Source organism: Lynx rufus, unplaced genomic scaffold (genome assembly GCF_022079265.1).
Source record: "Lynx rufus isolate CCGP_SWC_20201006 ecotype Redwood Valley unplaced genomic scaffold, mLynRuf1.p SCAF_1, whole genome shotgun sequence".
NCBI lineage: Eukaryota > Metazoa > Chordata > Mammalia > Carnivora > Felidae > Lynx > Lynx rufus.
The window spans coordinates 204,781,703-204,789,723 of NW_025814823.1; the positions used below are offsets into that span (position 1 = coordinate 204,781,703).

The 8,021-nt window shown below is 42.1% G+C and overlaps 1 pseudogene; it reads left to right on the plus strand.

Moving 5' to 3' along the window:
- Positions 1–6,865: 6,865 nt before the first annotated feature.
- On the plus strand, positions 6,866–7,416 carry LOC124507425 (N-alpha-acetyltransferase 20-like; annotated as a pseudogene).
- Positions 7,417–8,021: the final 605 nt, after the last annotated feature.

The window sequence follows — 8,021 nt, forward strand, 5'->3', positions numbered from 1 at the left end:
GAGTTGAACCACCAACAGCACACTGTGTCAAAACTATTAACCTGTGATGTGCTGCTAGAATTTCTCAGAACACAAACCCAGGGACAGGTGAGTTACGCCTCACGGCCACTCTGCTCCTTGGACCAGAGATGTTAGGTCATTGAACGTGTAAAGAATTCAGAACCCGGAATAAAACAAGTCTTTTCCTCCCATGTCTTTCTTTCCTCCAGCCCATCAAGTACCACTGACCTTCCATGCTGTTTAGGAAATGCCTTCCTTCTGCCAAAAATGAACGGCAAGTTGCTTGGCTGGATGGATATTGATGCGCTTTGTGACCTCATGTCAGTTTTCCTCTGCAGTCTTACTTCTTAACACATCCTCAGACCAAAGTGACCTGAGGCCACAAGCAGATTGGCTGTTTCCTGGTTTCCCTTGATAACCCAAACACACTCATGGACTCTTAGGAACACAAAGTAGAGGACCCCCCACGATTATTTCATCTCTCACTTTGTATATGAGAAACAGATCCAGAGAGGAAAGAGACTTACTAACTGGTGGCCAGGGACAAAACAAGAAACAAATTTCTTTAATTTGTTTGTTTCCACATTGTCAGCCCAACAGAATATATGCATTTGTAAAACAAATTGTTAGGATTTTAAAACGGAGCTGAGGGGAAAAAAATAAACAGTTTAGTAAATAGTTTTATTTTAAATCAACTCGAAAGAATATTTGGAAGACACAAATATTTTCTCCTGATTAAGGAGGGCTTTATTACTAAATAGCCCAAGGTCACACTCTACTACATTCTCCACAAGAGAATAATCTAGAAGATAAAATAACGTTTCTTCTCATATGCAAAATTTCTCTGATAAATTTTGTGACGGCAGAAAAGTATATCTGCCTTAATATGTAAGTGGCTTTCTATTCTGCATCATCAGTCCTCAAAACACTCCTAGGCCAAATCAATATCGTAGTATTGTATCCCATATTACGAAGTGGCATCATAGGCATTCGCCACATGTAATCTTGGCTTATTATTTATCGTATGGTTGCCTTCTATCTTATTAATAAGTACCGTTTAATAAGAGCCTACAGTAAATAGCAAGCGCTCAATAAGTGGAATAAACATAGCATTTGTCATTCAAACCAAGACACTTTTGAGCATAGAAAGGGTTGCTATTAATAATCACACTGGGACAACAGGTGCAAACCAGGGCTGTCGCTGGCAAAGTGGGACATATGAGCACCCTATCAATAAGTGACGAGCCACTGCTGGCTGGCTCACTCAACATCTTTACTAACTCTTTTCTCCCTTCCTCGACTTCTGCTATAGAAGCTGGAAGGCCCCCGTGCTCTTTCTCCCCGACAGCTAGGGCTGGCCCGGAGACACAGTTCTGGCAAATGGGACCTTAGTAAGGGATTTTCGATATCTTATGCTTCCCGATAAAATGGCATGGTTGTAAGTGGCCCAGCTCCTTTCCCTTTCTTCCTGTGTGGACCTTGTCTGGAGGTTTCGTAGCCAGCTAAGCACACTGAAATGATAACCATGACAGCGAGACTTCGGAAGAATGGCAGAGCAGAAACTAGGCATAGCAATAAACTAGGTCTCTGATGGCAACTAAAACAAAGCTATCAATGGCTTCTCGCTATATATGAATTGTGTCTTCCCCAGGATTCACACGTTGATGCCCTAAGCCCCGGCGTGTTGGTATTTGGAGACAGGATTTAGGTTTAGATAAGGCCACAAGGGTAGGGCCCCCACGATGGGATTCGTGTCCTTAGGAGATCAGGGAGTTCCCTCTCTCTGCCATGTGAGGACACAGCAAGAACGTGGCCATCTGAAAGCCAGAGGCAGTGCTCATCAGAACCCGAGCGTGCTGGCACCCTGGTATCGGACTTCCCACCTCCAGAACTGTGAGAAAATCAGTTTCTGTTGTTTAAGGCTCCCATTTTATGGTATTTTGTTATGGCAGCCTGAGCAGACCAAGACACCTATCTCGATCTCTTTTTCTACGTGAAAATAAACCTCTCTTAGCCAAGCTAATAAACCTCTTTTTATTCCTTGCAGCCAAAAGCATCCTTAACTTAGAATAGCTACTATTATTTGGTTCCAATTAGTTGATACAGATTTTCTTTAATCCTTACAACCGCCCTGAAAGGTGCCTGCAATTTACCCTCATTTTTACGATGAAGAAACTGAACGCAAGAAGGACTTGATAACTTGTCCAAAGTTGTACAGGCAAGAAATATCAGTTGGATTTCCAGCTCAGGCCTCTCTGACCTCAGAGCCTGTGCCTCACACACAACAGATGCTGCTGCGTTACCTGGTCTCACGAGCAGGAGCCGTGAGTGTCGCAGGCAATCCCCCGAAAAGATGTTGCTAGAAAGAAGAAGGATGAAAGCGAGATGATTCTCCCTGACCTTCTTGCCACCCTAAGCAATGTGAGGTCGCTACCTTCACACTCTATTATGGAAGATTCTGTCAACATCAATGAAATGTTCAGTTGAGCAAACATTATTTTTAAGTGCCTGCCTACTTTATGCCAACCGTCTGAGGTGCTCGCCAAGAGCCATGTGGATGTGAATAAGTCATCCGCTGGCGGGACAAAGTAGATACATAAACAGACCAGTTAAATGTAATGGACAAAGCAGTTGGCTAGAGATGCGCACAGGAGAGTGGGTGCTCAGAGAACAGCTAGTGTGTCGTGAATGTGTAGGGAAAACTTCCTGAAGCAGATGAGGCCTGAAGGCAAGCAAGTACTAAGGTAAGGAAACATAGGTGAGGAAAACAGGGAAACGCGGCATCTAAAAATGTATTGTTGGGGCGCCTGGGTGGCTCGGTTAACCAACGGACTTCGGCTCAGGTCATGATCTCGTGGTTTGTGGGTTCGAGCCCCACATCGGGCTCTGTGCTGACTGCTCAGAGCCTGGAGCCTGTTTCAGATTCTGTGTCTCCCTCGCTCTCTGCCCCTCCCCCGCTTGTGCTCTGTCTCTCTCAAAATTGAATAAACGTTAAAAAAAATTAAAATGTCTTGTTGAATTTGAGGCATTTATATAAAGGGTGAGCAAATCTGTACCTCTTCGCTTTCTACACCAGCTCACGAACTGGTGGTGTTGATTATGTCCGAGGAGTATTTGTCTAAACAAAAAGCTCAGAAAAGTTTAAAAGGCTTTATTATTTTTAAAATATTTATTTATTTTGAGAGAGAGTGTGTGTGAGTGCATGAGCTGGGGGGGAAGCGGGGAGAGAACCCCAAGCAGGCTCCACACTGTAGCACAGAGTCCGATGCGGAGCTCAATTTCACAAACCGTGAGATCATGACCTGAGCTGAAATCATGAGTCAGATGCTTAACCGGCTGAGCCATCTAGGCACCCCAAGTTTAAAGGCTTTAAAAGGAATCCTCATGATTCAATAAGTATGATCAGAGTGTATTTTGTTAACCAAGAATGGAACTAATAGTCTGTATTTGAATCGTTGTCTCCGTGGGCAACGTTCACAAAATAATCTAGCATTTTGCACAAAATCTCGAACAAAAGAATTTTAAGTCACTGATCTGCAACTCACTGAATATTCTAGCAGTGTGACAAACAGGTTTAAGCCAAGAGCATCCTTACTTAGCATTGCTATATAGTAACCTTTGAAAGTGTCATGCCCTGTTTTCTATAGATATTAACCAATGCAATTGTTTTAGAGCTTTGGTAAATCTTTTTGACTTTCCTTGGCAGACAGCAGCCACCAGACCACACAGAATGGTTCTCACGTGGGTGTTATGTGCTACACAGAGTGATTCTTTTTTTTTTTAATTTTTTTAATGTTTATTTATTTTTTAGAGAGAGAGCTAGAGAGACAAAGTGCAAGTGGAGGAGGGCAGAGAGAGAGACAGACACCCAGAATCTGAAGTAGGCTCCAGGCTCTGAGCTGTCAGCACAGAGCCCAACGCGGGGCTCAAACCCACGAACCGCGAGATCATGACCTGAGCTGAAGTCGACACTTAACTGACTGAGCCACCCAAGTGCCCCCAGAAAGGGTGATTCTTAAGGAAGCCTGAGTTTAAGCAAGACAGAAGTACTCCTCTAAATGAACTGTTAAATGTCTCCGGCCACAGCCAGCCACCCAGTCCACACTCTTCTGAATAACATCTTTGCTTCCTGGGATATAGTAACTCTCTGGCATGTGCAACATGACAGAACACAAAAACGCCAACACAAATTTGCCTCCATGCTACATGCAGTGCTCTGAGGAGACACGAATCCTCACTGGGGCTGCTCAAGGTTTAATTCCAAAACCGTGAAAGAGTTGCTAAGTGACTGTTTCTGGCCACACGTGTCCTGTGTGAGGAAAGCAGGCAGGCGACTGTCACGTACTGTGGAAGAGCCAAACTGGGTCAGATCTCTCAGAAGGAGATGGGGAAGATCAAAGCAGGCCGGACTTCTGGAAGTGTCTATACACAGAAGCTTTCTCACTGGCTTCCTAGCCTCAACTAATCACTGAGGCTGCGAGGAAAAACCAAAACATCAGGCCATTTCTCTTGGCCTTTGCTGTGCATGTGCCAAGATCCACACCTCCCAGCTTGGTGGCCCTACTGAGTCATGCCTCGCTACTTCCATTCAGGTTCTTGTCCATGCCACCCCCCACTCCTCCATCATATTTTCACACGAGTATTCCCTCATTCTGCTGAATCCACACTTTTCAGGTGCCATCTCCAGAATGCTTTTATTGCGTAGGAAAAGATAAGACCTGTCTTAGTTGCAGGGGGACTTCTCAAATTCATGATGGGAGGAACTCTCTTTACACCTGCCCCAAGCCTAAAGGGTCCAGAAGAAAGGGCTGGCTTCCCAGACAATTAGTACTTATTGAGGGCCTAATTTGTAAGGCTCTGTGTTAGGATCAATACAGAAAAGAAAACAAATATGTCATACAGAGAATACTGACTATCCAACAACAAGGCAAAAAGCTCAAAACATAAAGATAAATGAAAAGAGCAACAAATAAAATTGTATGTATGGTATCTCAATTTTTTTTCTTCGTTTTTAACTACCAAAAACAACCCTCTGAAATGTTAACCATGATAATCTCTCTAGCTGGGATTATACACAGGATTAGAGAGAGATTTATACATGATTATTTCTTTCATTTTAACATTTATTTCTGTATTTTTGACAATAATACTAGCAACAATGACATTTATTTTGTGCCGGGCACCATTCTAAGAGCTTTACATGAGCCAACTCATTTAAGTCTTACAACAATCCTAGAAGGTACCTGCTGTTATTATGCCCAAAAAAGGGAGGCACAAAGAGATCAAACTATGTGCCCAAGGTCACATTTATAGTAAGTAAGTCACAGAGCCAGGATTCAAATGCAGCAAAGCTATTTCCAGAATTAAGACTTAACCCCTATGCAAATGTATAACTATTAGGACTACATCAAAATAAAGAGCGTCTACACAGTGAAGGAAATAATCAACAAAACTAAAAGGTAACTCACTGAATGGGAAAAGATACTTGCATATGACACGTTCAATAAGGGGTTAATACCCAAAATATATAAAGAACTTACACAACTCAAAAAAACACAAATAATCTGATTAAAAAATGGACAGAAGACATGAATAGGCGTTTCTCCAAAGAAGACATCCAGATAGCCAACAAACACATGAAAAGATGCTCAGCATCACTCATCATCAGGGAAATGCAAATCAAAACTACAATGAGATATCACCTCACACCTGTCAGAATGGCTAAAGTAAAACACAAGAAACAACACGTGTGGGTGAGGATGTGGAGAAAAAGGAACCCTCATGTACTGTTGGTGGGAATGCAAACCAGTACAACCACTGTGGAAAACAGTATGAAGGTTCTTCAAGAAGTTAAAAATAGAACTACTCTACAGTCCAGAAATCACCCTACTGGGTGCTTATGCCAAAAATACAAAAACATTAATTCAAAGGGATACATGCTCCTGTATGTTTGTAGCAGCATTATTTACAATAGCCGAATTATAGAAGCAGCTCAAGTGTCCATCAATAGATGAATGGATAAAGAAATGGCATATGTATATACAATGGAATATTATTCAACCATAAAAAGAACGAAATCTTGTCATTTGCAATGACATGGATAGAGCTAGATAATATACTGCTAAGTGAAGTAAGTCAGTCAGAGAAAGACAAATACCATATGATTTCACTCATGTAGAATTTAGGAAACAAATGAGCAAAGAAAAGAGAGAGAGAGAAACCAGGAAACAGCCTTGGCATAGAGAACAAACTGATGGTTACCAGAGGGGAGGTGGGCAGGGGGATGGGTGAAATAGGTGATGGAGATTAGAGAGAGCACTTGTGGTGAGCACTAGGTAACGCACAGAATTACTGAATCACTATACTGTACCCCTGAAACTAATATTACACTGTATGTTAACTATAAAATTTATTTTTAAAACTAAATAAGACTTAACCACTATTTCTTGCTACCTGTGGAATATATATTGTTTTATAATACATAGTTTATAACAAAGAAGTAGATTATTTCTTTATAATAAAGAAAAAAGGTTTAAAGAAAGGAACAGAGGAGAGCCTGGTTTGCTCAATGAGCTAAGCCTCTGACTCTTGATTTTGGTTCAGGTCATGATCTCATGGTTGGTGGGTTTGAGCCCCACATAAGGGCTCCGTGCTCACAGTGCACAGCCTGCTTGGGGTTCTCTCTCTCTCCTTCTCTCTCTGCCCCTCCCTCCCTCTACCTCTTTCTCTCTCTCAAGATATATAGGTAAACTTTAAAAATGAAAAAAGAATATATGACAAAGTAACCAAGGAGAGAGGAGTCAGGGCAGAACGACTTGAGGCAGGGCAGGTGGGGATCCCGGCGAGCTGGCCTAGGAGGCGGCCGATGACCACACTCTGGGCCTTCATGTGCAACAACCTGTTCCGCTTCGACAACATTAACTTGGATCCACCTACAGAAATGTAACGGATTCCTTTTTACTTACAGTACCTCGCCCACTGGCCAGGGTATTTCATCATTGCAGAGACACCTGGTGGAGAGTTAACGGGTTAGATCACGGGTAAAGCAGAAGGCTCCGAAGCTAGGGAAGGAAGAATGGCACGGGCATGTCATGGCTCTCTCTGTCCCCCCCCCCCCAGAATTTCGACGCCTCGGTTTGGCTCCTAAACTTATGGAGTTATTAGAGGAGACTTCAGAAAGAAAAGGTGGATTTTTTGTTGATCTCTTTGTAAGAGTATCTAACCAAGTTGCAGTCAACATGTACAAGCAGTCGGGCTACAGTGTGTACGGGACAGTCATAGAGTACTATTTGGCCAGCAACAGGGAACATGATGAGGACGCTTATGATATGAGGAAAGCACCTTCCAGAAACACTGAGAAGAAATCCATCATACCATTACCTCATCCTGTGAGGCCTGAAGACGTTGAATAACCATGGGCAGTGGTTCTGAGGCTGATGTTCCAGATATGTTAGGGGCAATATTATTTTCACTGGATGATCCTGCAACTCTATCGGGAGAAAAGTAATCATTTAGGTCTTACTTCAAGAAAATACAGGTTACAAATTTGAGTCTCATTGTTTCCTGTTAGCAACATCGTGCCTACTAAAGCAGTTCAGTGTAATAAAATTCAATCAAAAAGGCAGCTAGGTCAGATGGAAACATTTCACTATTTTGGTTCAGAATATTCACTCTGTGTTAAGGGGAAAAACATGCTCCAGTCTCCTCCTACATTCTGTGCCTGACAACCACTGCTACATATATATATATATATATATATATATATATATATATATGTTTTATATTGTCTGTTAATTGAAGCTTTAAAAGCATATGTGAAATGTACAAATCTAAGATGTATAATAAAATGCATTGTTGACCCTAAAATAAATAAATAAATAAAAGGGACTCCGGAGAAATGACTGCACACTTAATATCTCTGGATTTGTTGCCTCACATGCAAAACAAGAGGGTGAACAAGTCTACATTCTAGAGAAATATTTACCTTGCAGGTCACCAATGGTTGGCATGGAGGATGCCTC